The sequence below is a fragment of the Lathyrus oleraceus genome, chromosome 3, assembly GCF_024323335.1.
Source record: "Lathyrus oleraceus cultivar Zhongwan6 chromosome 3, CAAS_Psat_ZW6_1.0, whole genome shotgun sequence".
In the NCBI taxonomy this organism is placed as follows: domain Eukaryota; kingdom Viridiplantae; phylum Streptophyta; class Magnoliopsida; order Fabales; family Fabaceae; genus Lathyrus; species Lathyrus oleraceus.
Window position 1 is genome coordinate 224,979,420 of NC_066581.1, and position 13,578 is coordinate 224,992,997.

Here is a 13,578-nt window from a genome sequence, read left to right on the forward strand (position 1 = left end):
AGCTTGGTGTTGATGGTAGATTGATTTTGATAGTCTCATATTGTAATGTCTTTCTTGTACTCCTTATGCTAGAAGTTAATTTCTATACCTACTAATATAATTGGTTCACTCATTGAGTTTAAATTAGTAAGGATATATATAACTATGCTCATATTATATTGCAACAATCAATGACATCCAAACTCTACTATATAATGAAGAAAATTAAATAAAGAACAAAATAACTAATTAAAGTAAATACCACCATAATATTTTTACAAAATAATAACTAATACCACCATAATATTTGGAAATTTAATACTTATAAGTGTCAGGAATTGAGGTATCAAATGTTGAATTTTTTAGATGCATAATATGAGAATATGTAGCTACACAATTCATAGTTACATGCTTACTTAATGTTTTTCATAAACTGGAAAAGTAAGTTAAAAGTTATTCATTCAAGACTAAATGTTCATACAAATCTACATGACACCACATCAAAAACAGTTTGTCTTTTTCATTTCTTTCCTTTTCTCCTTTATCGTCTTCTTTTTTTTACTTCTCTTTCTTCTTTCTTTTCTTTCTCTTTTTTTTTGTAAAGGTCTTGATTAACTAAAGACAAGTTGCTAATTTTACTGTGATTAGAATTTTTATGAATCCACCCTTTTAATTTGACCTATATTTCTCTCTATCCCATGGAACTTGAAATGTAGAGTGGGAATTATAACACTAGGATGACAATTCTAGAAAGTGTACTAGTCTCGTCAAAGTAATAAAATAATTCGTCTCCAAAAAGATTATAAATTTAAAAAGGTAATAAAAACGCGATTTAAAATTAATAACAAAGGGGGATTTCAATAAAGTTTTGGCTACGAAAACAATATGAGAATTTTGTCGAAAAGAAGTTCGTAAATTAAAAGTGATTAGATCTTTATTTAGAATCCCCTAATTATACATATTAGTGAACTGTGTATTAATTGAATTACAATTACACTATTATCGCACAAAGAATTAACAAGACCACTGTACTTAACTCCTTGATATACAATTCACTAATTCACACAATAATTCTCTAATTCCTAGGCCTATTCAGAGTTAAACTAGGAATTTTAAATTTATTAATTCAAAAGCCACAACTTATAATTACATGTTCCTAGTTAGTTACTAAGTTGAATAATTGCCCTAACTCATATCGGTAGTCTTATGATCAATGATCCATACTCATCTAATATCAATTTGCACGCCCGTTAACACACAAAAGGCATTACGAAAAAAACAAATAAATAATAATAATAACATAAAAACATTAAATTAATCTCAAGAAGTCATATCGTATGATCCAACAGAGTACAAAAAAGTTCATCTTAAAAGACCTAATCTAGAATAACTTATCTATTCGTAGGTAAATTAACTATTATCATGAGTTGATAAGAAGTCTTCATCAAAATATATGGAAAATAAGATCTCCAATAACTCCAATGCTCTTCAAAATCTTGCTCCAAAAGCTCATGGTCGTCACTTTCTATCTCAAATTTGGAACTCTAAAAAATGTAGCAAAGTACCCTATTTATAGCAGTTGGCGCGTTGAAAATGCAGTCACGTTATCATATGGTATCGTACACTTGTTTTGATGTTTTTTACAATTTGAGTGTATATGTTATAGTTTGTTTGCTTATTTGTAATTTGCTTATCATTCAATATTCGCTTATTTGTAGTTTATTCGTATTTGAGTTGTATTGTATTTGCTTCAGCTATTTTAGCATTATACCATTAACACCCTTCATTATTCAATAAAATGAAAGTGTTTGATCAATGACAGTGGCCTTTTTTTAGCCTAGCAAATTTCTCTTTTTTCGTTTTGTTAGGTGTGGCATGAAACAAAAGTTAGAACTCTTAGATGAAAATGTTGAGTGGCTTGACTCGAATCAAGTGTTAAGAGTGGTTCAAACCAGGAACCTTGTGAAACTTAGGATTTTCCTATGGATGACTTGATTCGAATAAAAAAATGAACCTGATTCAAATCACAACTTCATGTGACTCAAATAAAGTGATAATCTTAACTCAAATCAAATGTCTATGTCAAGCTAAATTTGGGCTCTACTGAAATTGACTCGAATCAAGAGTTTAACTTGACTTTAATCACAATATTTTTCAATTTGAATCATGATTTTCTTCTTGACTCAAATCATAGTTTTGCAAATCCAATTTTCTATTTTATATTTAAATAGTTGTTTCTTTGATCCAACAAAAATGAGAGTGAAATTATGTGGGCGAAACCCATAGAGACAAAATGCCAATTTGTCTTCTCTTCTTTAGTGTGTCTATTCCTAGCATCTTCAATCTTTCTCTTATTCTTTAGAATAAATTCTTAAGTGTTAATCCATGTCAGATTCACTTCTTTTTATTGCAGCGTGTTCTTGTGCAATTTGTTGTTGTTCGAATAAATTAAAGAGAGTGAGTTTATTAATCTTGAAGTGTTTTCATGATTGATCAAGCTCATGATATCAATCAAGAAACAAGATTTATTCATCCATAAAGTAGAGAGAACCTTGTGTGTGTGTGTGTGTGTGTGTGTGTGTGTGTGTGTGCGTGTGTGTTCTTCTTTCACCTTCATATAATCCTGTAATACCCCAAAATTTACCCTTCATTTTTCCAGGAAGCATACGCTTTACACCTCATGCATGCATTCATTTTTAGGTCATTTAGCATTTGCATTTCATCATGGCAATCGGAATCGGATCCAAGAAGCTTGAACATCATCCAGGACACTTTGTGGGCTCTATTTAGATGATCAGTCAACACAAGGGAAAGACTTGAGTTACTTCCAACAGGGGTCTATTCGTCAGTCAAAACGTTAATCTTGAAGGAGCAAAGGTTTGTTCATGAGCTGTCATGCTCTCTAGGCGAAGCCCACGTGTTCTGAAAAAATAAATAAATAAATAAATAAAATAAAAGAAAAAATCTTGGACTTGGACCTCTCTCATTTGAGCCCACAGGTCCATAAAAATCAGGTTATAAATTCAGAGTTTCAGTGAAACAAAAGGCCATTCTATTCCTATTACCCTGTCTGGGAAAAAGATAGTGAGAGAAGAACCCTGGGGAAAAAGATAGTGAGAGAAGAGTTAACAGAGTTCAGAGCAACCTCCAGGCAACTCTAAAAGGTTCATTCTGACTCACACACTTTCAGCTCAAGCAAACCCTAACATTGATTTGCAAATCCAGCCGTGCCATTTGATTTCAACCGATCTCTCCAATCAGGTTTGCCCTTATTCCCATTACCTTTGTGCTTTGAAGTTGAATACTCTGAATGTTTGAGGTATGATGGATGAATTTAATTAGGTTTTTGCCCACAGGTTCATAATTATGTATGAATGTATAAATAATGCCTTGAATGCTTAATCGTTTAATTTCTGAAGTGTATGCCATAGGGTTTGAGGTTTCTGAAACCATATTGTTATCCATGAAAAACCATATTGTTTTGCTCTAATCTGACTTACGTTTGTCATAGCATGTTTTCTCCTAATCCTTATCTTGTTTCACTAACCCTTTTGTTGAGTTTTTGTGAAGGCTCACATGACTTTTGCAGGGATAGCTCGCTGGATATTCCACTTTGCTTGTGGGATACCATTTGGGAGATTTATTCTGATTGCCTTGTTGGCACATTTACTTTATACATGTTTGTTTTGTATGTGTTCGTATCCCCGCAGGTAGCGCGGTTCCTTCGTCAAGGACTGCCTTTTTGCATAAGCATCCCAAACCCTAACCCTTCATTGATTTTTCTACTCCTAAACACACGTTTACTCCTTCTACTACAGGTGAGTAGGTCTCCAAAGGTCGAGCATCCGGTAGATTGCGTAGTAACGTCGTCCGCCCCCAAAACATAATCCTTAACCCCGTAGTTAGCCAAACTACGACTTGCTCTGATTCTCATTCCAGATGAGATACGTAGGCATAAGACGCGATGTCTTAGCGAGCACACATCCCCCAAACCCATAGTTCAGCCGAGCTACGAAGACTCTGATTCTCATATTCAGATGAGATACGTATGCAGTGGATGTGACATCCGCGCGAGTCATTTTCATTTAACCCCCTTTTTTAGTAAACAGCACAAGATAAACTCACACCCTTTAGACAAGAACTACAAAAGTGGATCCCGTAGAGTACTACGGATGCGTAGGGGTGCTAATACCTTCCCTTCGCATAACCGACTCCCAAACCCAAGATTTGGTTGCGAGACCTTGTCTTTTCCTTTCCTCTTTTCAGGTTTACTTCGAGCGTTTCCTTTCCCTCCTTTGGGATAAATAACGCACGGTGGCGACTCTTCTGTCATTTTCTTTCGCCGGTTGTTTTTTCGCACACTGTATTTTTCAAGTTGCGACAGTTGATATTAAGGATACCTGATCCATCCCATGACCTTTGTTTGGTGTGCTCTTAATTTCTCTCCAGACAGTGCAACCTGACAGATGTTCAAGCAGATACAGCGATCCTGATTCCAATGCCACTGCACTGCATTCACATCATTTTGCATCACATCATTTTGCATTCATAATCATTCACACATGTTTATCCATTTCTGTGGGGTTTATATCTTCTACTTGATTCTAGTCGGAATTTTCTTGGTTCTCATCAACGGCTTAGTCTTTTTTTTTACATCGTTTATCTATTGAGACACTGGAATCAAGGGGGTAGAATACCTTTGGAATTGATAAACATGTCATTGCATTTACATATTCATTAGCATGTCTTGCATAACAGGTACCGCCACAGTGTTCTCAATTTGTTTGGTGTTCAATCATCAGGATAGCTGACCCAGGCATTCACCGGTACGGTACCCGCAGAAACCAACAGAGAGTAATGGAAAGCCTACAGGCAGAGTTCGCCGAGATGAAGATCCGCATGAACCAATTCATGGATGTGGTTCAAGGGGTGGCTCAAGGACAGCAAGAGCTCAGGCAGATGATACAGAGGAATCCCCCTGCTCGACCAGAGACGGTGACTGATCCTCCAGCTGGAGAGGCTAATGGACCCAATGGACCGGGGCCTATCCCAATCCTACATGTCACCTCCGGTCAACAACCCGTTCATGATCATCAGGACGATCAATTCCCCCTGCTGCAGGAAGACTTTGGTATGGGTCATGGTGTGGACCCCATGTTTAGAAGATTGGAAGAGAGGTTGAAGGCAGTGGAAGGACAGAATCCTCTGGGAGTAGATATTGCTGACTTGGGGTTGGTCCCAGGTGTGAGAGTGCCACCAAAATTCAAGGTCCCGATATTTGACAAATACAATGGCAACTCTTGCCCGAAGACCCATGTGCAAGCCTATTTCCGTAAAATGGTTGCATACTCCGATGACGAAAAGTTGCTTATGTACTTTTTCCAGGACAGCCTAGCTGGGGCATCCCTGGAATGGTATATGAGGCTGGACAGAGCCCATATCCGTTGCTGGAGGGATTTGGCTGAGGCTTTCGTGAAGCAGTATCAGTATAACACAGACATGGCTTCGGACAGAACTCAACTTCAAAATTTGTCTCTTAAAAGCAATGAGTGCTTCAGAGAATACGCTCAACGCTGGAGAGAAACAGCTTCCCGTGTTCAACCTCCTATGTTGGAGAAGGAAATGGCTGACATGTTCATGAACACTCTGCCAGGACCTTATTTGGAGCGCCTGGTGGGTTGCAATGCCTCCAATTTTGCTGATATAGTCTCTACCGGAGAGAGGGTGGAGAATTACCTGAGGACATACAAGACCCATAGTGGAGGTGGATCCTCATCAGGGGTGAAGAAGCCGTTCATTCAGGGACAGAAGAGGAGAGAAGGGGATGCAAATGCCATATCTTCTTATCAGAACAGGGATAACCAGAGGAATAACTTTCAGAACTATCCTCAGCAACCGTATGTTGCGGCTGTGACCATTCCAGCTGCAGCACCACTACAACAACAACAACCACAGCATCAACCAGCTCAGTACCAACCACAACAACCGGGTAACAAACCCGCCTATCAACCGAGGCCAAGGACGATGGACCGGCGTTTCGACACTCTACCAATGTCGTACGCTCAGTTGCTTTCTAGTCTTCAACAACTACAACTTGTGCAGTTGCGCACTCTGGCTCCTCCCGTTGGTAGGCTTCCGGTGGGTTATGACGCCAACGCTAGGTGTAGCTTCCACTCTGGGGCACCTGGCCACAATATTGAGAACTGCAAAGCTTTTAAGCACGTAGTTCAGGACCTCATTGATTCAAAGGCCGTTAACTTTGCACCAGCTCCTAATGTCGTCAACAATCCCATCCCCCAGCATGGTGGAGCCAACGTTAACATGGTTGAAGGAGAAGTCAAATTAGTCTCTGCGGTCAACAATGAAGATGGGGATAGTGATTGCGACATCGATAACTGGGTGCGTCCGAGGATCCCGGGTGAAGCCATCAAAAATTGGTCTTCTGAGGAGATTGTCCAAGCCACTTGTCTGGAGGAGTAATTTTCTTTGTTTATTCATGCATATCCAAGTCTTATGTTCCGCCAGGGCGTAATGACTCATTGTAGGGCTCATCTATGTGACACTTGCATTTTTTATCATAAATAAAGGACGTCTTTTTGCATTCAAATATTTCGTTCCCTGTCTTTCTATTTTTGCAGTTTTTCAAAAAAAAATGGCAATGTTTTATTTAGTTTCCACTTTTTTTTTCACACTCATAAGCACATACTATCACTCATGCAGATGCACATCATCGGATCCTATTGATAACGGTTCTGCTATGGCTCGCTTCGACTTTGAAAATCCAATCTTTCAAGCTGAAGAAGAGGGTGATGAAGACTGTGAACTCCCTGAAGAACTTACCAGGTTATTAAAACAAGAGGAAAGGGTCATTCAACCACATCAAGAGTCTGTTGAAGTGATTAATCTCGGCACCGAGGACACCAAGAGAGAAATTAAGATAGGGGCTGCTTTGGAAGACAATGTGAAGAAGGGGTTAATTGAATTGCTGCAAGAGTATGTTGACATCTTCGCTTGGTCTTATCAGGACATGCCAGGGCTTGACACAGACATCGTGGTACATCGCTTGCCGCTCAAAGAAGGTTGTCCTCCGGTAAAGCAGAAGCTCAAAAGAACAAGACCAGAGATGGTTGTCAAGATAAAGGAAGAAGTGCAAAAACAGTTGGATGCAGGGTTTCTAGCAGTCACAAATTATCTGCCATGGGTTGCAAATATCGTTCCGGTACCTAAGAAGGATGGAAAGGTACAAATGTGTGTTGACTACCGGGATCTGAACAGGGCTAGTCCTAAAGATGATTTCCCCTTACCTCACATTGACGTTTTGGTGGATAACACGGCTTAGTTCTCGGTATTCTCCTTCATGGATGGCTTTTCTGGCTATAATCAAATTAAGATGGCACCAGAAGACATGGAGAAGACAACATTCATAACCCCATGGGGCACCTTCTGTTACAAGGTGATGCCGTTTGGTCTGAAAAATGCCAGAGCAACATATCAGTGAGCGATGGTGACTCTGTTCCATGATATGATTCATCATGAAATCGAGGTTTATGTTGATGATATGATTACCAAATCTCAGACAGAAGAAGAACAATTGGTGAATTTGCAGAAACTGTTTGAGCGTTTGAGGAAATTCAAGCTGAGGCTTAATCCGAACAAGTGTACTTTTGGGGTGAGATCTAGAAAACTACTGGGTTTTGTTGTTAGCGGAAAAGGGATTGGGGTGGATCCGGCCAAAGTGAAAGCGATACAGGAAATTCCTGAGCCAAGAACAGAGAAACAAGTCAGTGGTTTCTTAGGGAGGTTGAACTACATTGCAAGGTTCATCTCTCACCTAACAGCCACGTGTGAGCCAATATTCAAATTGTTGAGAAAAGATCAGGCTATCAGGTGGAATGATGATTGTCAAAGGGCGTTCGAGAAGATAAAAGAGTATTTGCAAAGTCCTCCTATCCTTGTGCCTCCGGTCCCAGGGAGACCGCTGATTATGTATTTGACAGTACTAGACAATTCCATGGGTTGTGTTCTCGGTCAACACGACGAGACAGGTAGGAAAGAGCATGCCATCTACTACCTGAGTAAGAAATTCACAGATTGCGAGTCGAGATACTCAATGCTTGAAAAAACATGTTGTGCACTTGCATGGGCTGCTAAGCGATTGAGACAATACATGCTGTCTCACACAACCTTACTAATCTCCAAAATGGATCCAGTCAAGTATATATTTGAGAAGCCAGGTCTCACCGGAAGAGTTGCTCGTTGGCAAATGGTACTGACAGAGTACGACATCCAGTATACTTCCCAGAAATCCATCAAGGGGAGTATTCTGTCAGACTATCTTGCTCAACAGCCGGTTGAAGATTATGAGCCGATGAAGTTTGATTTTCCAGATGAAGACATCATGTTCCTCAAGATGAAGGACTGTGAAGAGCCAATTGTTGAAGAGGGACCTGATCCAGACGAAAAGTGGACTTTAATGTTTGATGGGGCCGTCAACGCCAGAGGAAGTGGAATTGGTGCTGTCATTACAACTCCGAAAGGTGCCCACATGCCTTTCACCGCTCGTCTGACTTTCGAGTGCACCAATAATGAAGCTGAGTATGAAGCCTGTATCTTGGGTATTGAGCAAGCCATTGATTTGAGAATCAAGACTTTGGACATCTTCGGAGATTCAACTCTGGTAATCAATCAAGTGAATGGTGATTGGAACACTCTCCAGCCTACTCTGGTCCCCTACAGAGATTACACAAGAAGACTGTTGACTTTCTTCATAACAGTAAAGTTGTACCATATACCTCGTGATGAGAACCAGATGGCAGATGCTCTTGCTACTCTATCCTCCATGATCACGGTGATCCGTTGGAACCATGCTCCCAAGATCGACGTGATGCGCCTTGATAGGGCCGCGTACGTGTTTGCTGCTGAACTGGTAGTTGATGACAAGCTCTGGTATCACGACATCAAGTGCTTTCTGAAGAATCAAGAGTACCCTGCAGGGGCATCCAACAATGATAGAAAGACTTTGAGAAGATTGGCAGGCAGTTTCTTCTTGAACAAAGACGATGTTCTGTATAAGAGGAACTTCGACATGGTTTTGCTCAGATGCGTGGACAGACATGAAGCAGACATGTTAATGCAGGAAGTTCATGAAGGCTCCTGCGGTACTCATGTCGGCGGACATGCAATGGCTAAAAAATTGTTGAGAGCAGGTTATTACTGGATGACCATGGAATCTGATTGTTTCAAATATGCTCGGAAGTGCCATAAATGCCAGATTTATGCTGATAAGGTGCATGTGCCGCCAAATCCTTTGAATGTGATGTCTTCGCCGTGGCCTTTCGCTATGTGGGGCATCGATATGATTGGAAAGATTGAGCCGACCGCTTCCAATGGGCATCGCTTCATCCTTGTTGCCATCGACTATTTCACCAAGTGGGTCGAAGTAGCGTCATTTGCGAAGGTCACCAGACATGTGGTTGCCCGATTCATCAAGAAAGAAATCATTTGTCGCTATGGGATTCCCGAAAGAATCATTACTGATAATGGTTCTAATCTCAACAACAAAATGATGAAGGAGTTGTGCCAGAACTTCAACATTCAGCATCACAATTCTTCCCCTTACCGCCCTAAGATGAACGGTGTTGTTGAAGCGGCAAATAAGAACATAAAGAAGATTGTGCAGAAGATGGTCGTTACGTACAGAGATTGGAATGAGATGCTACCCTTCGCCTTGCATGGGTATCGTAATTCAGTACGTACATCGACCGGGGCAACCCCTTACTCCCTTGTGTATGGTATGGAAGCAGTCCTACCTATTGAAGTGGAGATTCCTTATCTAAGAGTCCTGTTGGATGTCAAGTTAGACGAAGCTGAATGGATTCGGACAAGGTTCAATGAGTTGAGTCTTATCGAAGAGAAGTGAATGGCAGCCATTTGTCATGGGAAGTTGTATCAAAGTCGGATGAAGAGAGCCTTTGATCAGAAAGTGCATCCTCGATGCTTCCAGGTCGGAGATTTGGTGTTGAAAAGGATCCTTCCTCCTCAGACAGATCACAGGGGCAAGTGGACTCCTAACTATGATGGACCGTATATTGTCACCAAGGTTTTTGATGGTGGGGCCTTAATGCTTGCAACGATGGATGGTGAAAACTTCACTTCCCCGGTGAACTCAGACGCAGTTAAAAAATACTTCGCATGAAATAGACCCGCTGGACAATAAAAAGAGTAGTCCAGGCAAAAATGGGCATCCCGGCGAACCAAGATAATGAAAAAGGTTCGGGAAAAAATTAGGGATTAAAAGTGAAAAGATTGTACACCCGGTAAGTTGAAAACCTGAAAAGGCAACTTAGGCAAAAATGGGTATCGTGGTGGACTGAAAACCCGAAAAGGGCGATCCAGGCAAAAGTTAGGGATTAAGCGAATGACTGCGTTCTGAGTAGTTCTGAATCTCATCTCGTGTCAATGACTGGAAACTTTTTAAGGATAGGAAACAGTCCAATCACTCTTTTCAGAAAGCTGATCATCTAGAGGATCTTGAAGACGATCAAGTCATAGCAGAATTGGAACCCAATAGAAATCCATTTCACATTGCCATTAGATTAATGTCTGTTTTTATCTGTTGTGCAATTACCTCTTTCCAGGGATTGCTTCCTGATGTAAATGCCTATTCAGAGGCCGTTCAATCAATAAAATCATGTTATTCAGTATATCTCTGTTTTCATTTTCATTTTTCTGTTTTGTTTGCAAAAATGACGTCCGAATTTTTTGATAAACATTGCATCATGACACATAAGAGCTTTACAGGTACATGCTTAATAAACATTTAAAATTGCTGTAAATTTTAAGTGCTTTGGATCGTCTATTCAGAACAGGTACCCTCGGGGCATTTCCTTAAAATCTCCTGCAGATGATCGTGAATGTTTTCCCCCAACAGACGAATTCGGTATCTTATCCCTGCAGAGCTGATCAGAGCGTTGGATTCTTCAATCCCCAACAGGTTCTCACCACTGTACCTCCCCCAAGCGGTGGTTTCATATTATACACTCCCCAGTAGAGTTGACAGTGTCAGACTATATACCCCCAGCGGAGTTGACAGTGTCAGGCTGTATCTTCCCAGCAGAAGCGGCTGCTCCTCAGAGTTCGAGGCCAGATTGATAATCTCAATGCCAGATCCATGGTTTCTTTCCTTGAAACAGAACCTCGGTACCGTATCGGTGTTTGCTTCCCCTGCTGAGTCATCTCTCGCAGATCGTGGTTGCTAGAACCACTATCGCTTTCCCCAACAGCAGGTTTTCAGTGTCGTTCTCTCCCCAGTCAGAATCTCGGTATTTCATCATTGCTACAACACCGTGTGGCGGGTCATTTCCCCACAGAATTCTTTGCACTGTGCATCTCCAGCAGCCTTGCCAGGGTCCAAAAGATGGTGATCATTTCCCTAGCAGATCCCCTCGCCTCAGCTTGGCATTCTACCCAGCATTTCCCATCCCTGCATGTGGAATCATATTGCATTGCATCCTCCCAAATCGCGTAGCATTTCCATTTTCATGGAGCATTACGCCATTGAAAAATTCAAACATACGCATGTAAGCATAAAACATTCTCGGTATCCCAAGTGATAAGCCAGAAGTTGTTTCCAGTATTCAGACTGAAGAGTGTTCACGACATACCTTTGTTATCCCCAGCAAGTGTCATTGGCCCATGCGCCGCCTCTATTATCGTTCCCTATTTCTACCGATGCTGACAGGCATGAAGTTTCCGGTATTCAGACCGAAGTGACGTTCAGGCCAGTTTTCCGATGTTCAGATCGAAGAAGTTTCCGACGTTCAGGTCGATGCAACTTGTGGTGTTCAAGCCAGTTTTCCGATGTTCAGATCGAAGAAGTTTCCGACGTTCAGGTCGATGCAACTTGTGGCATTCAGGCCAATTTTCTGACGTTCAGATCGAAGAAGTTTCCGACGTTCAGGTCGATACAACTTGTGGCATTCAGGCCAATTTTCCGATGTTCAGATCGAAGAAGTTTCCGACGTTCAGGTCGACGCAACTTGTGGCATTCAGGCCAGCCTCTCGGTGTTCAGACCGATATTAATAATCTCATATCTTCCGATGTTCAGATCGAAGTCATTTCTAGTATTCAGACTGATGAGCGGCATTCAGGCCATGGTTATTTCTGTGTTACCATTTATTTTGGTATCCAGGTTAACATTCTTTTTCGGTATTCAGACTGACTCTCACCGTACCAGACGGATTCTTCTTTCAAGACCACCTCTTTGCCGATTCTGACAGGCATTGTTACTTCACTTCACTTCAGTGCAAATTTTCGGGCTTTTATTGTATTCAATCCCTTGATATCTCGAAAGCACGAAAGCCGCTGCTATCTTCTTTCCAGGTCTCCAGTTGATTGAATAGGGGCAGCTGTAATACCCCAAAATTTACCCTTCATTTTTCTTGGAAGCATACGCTTTACACCTCATGCATGCATTCATTTTTAGGTCATTTAGCATTTGCATTTCATCATGGCAATCGGAATCGGATCCAAGAAGCTTGAACATCATCTAGGACACTTTGTGGGCTCTATTTAGATGATCAGTCAACGCAAGGGAAAGACTTTAGTTACTTCCAACAGGGGTCTATTCGTCAGTCAAAACGTTAATCTTGAAGGAGCAGAGGTTTGTTCATGAGCTGTCATGCTCGCTAGGCGAAGCCCACGTGTTCTGAAAAAAAATAAAAAATAAAAAAAAATAAAATAAAATAAATAAATAAATAAATAAAAGAAAAAATCTTGGACTTTGACCTCTCTCATTTGAGCCTACAGGTCCACAAAAATCAGGTTATAAATTCAGAGTTTCAGTGAAACAAAAGGCCATTTTATTCCTATTACCCTGTCTGGGAAAAAGATAGTGAGAGAAGAACCCTGGGGAAAAAGATAGTGAGAGAAGAGTTAACAGAGTTCAGAGCAACCTCCAGGCAACTCTGAAAGGTTCATTCTGACTCACAAACTTTCAGCTCAAGCAAACCCTAACATTGGTTTGCAAATCCAGTCGTGCCATTTGATTTCAACCGATCTCTCCAATCAGGTTTGCCCTTATTCCCATTACCTTTGTGCTTTGAAGTTGAATACTCTGAATGTTTGAGGTATGATGGATGAATTTCATTAGGTTTTTGCCCACAGGTTCATAATTATGTATGAATGTATAAATAATGCCTTGAATGCTTAATCGTTTAATTTCTGAAGTGTATGCCACAGGGTTTGAGGTTTCTGAAACCATACTGTTATCCATGAAAAACCATATTGTTTTGCTCTAATCTGACTTACGTTTGTCATAGCATATTTTCTCCTAATCCTTATCTTGTTTCACTAACCCTTTTGTTGAGTTTTTGTGAAGGCTCACATGACTTTTGCAGGGATAGCTCGCTGGATATTCCACTTTGCTTGTGGGATACCATTTGGGAGATTTATTCTGATTGCCTTGTTGGCACATTTACTTTATACATGTTTGTTTTGTATGTGTTCGTATCTGTAACACCCCAAAATTTGCCCTCCTCTCTTGGGACTAGCATTAACATATTGCATACATTTTTAGGTCATTAGGCATTGCATATTGC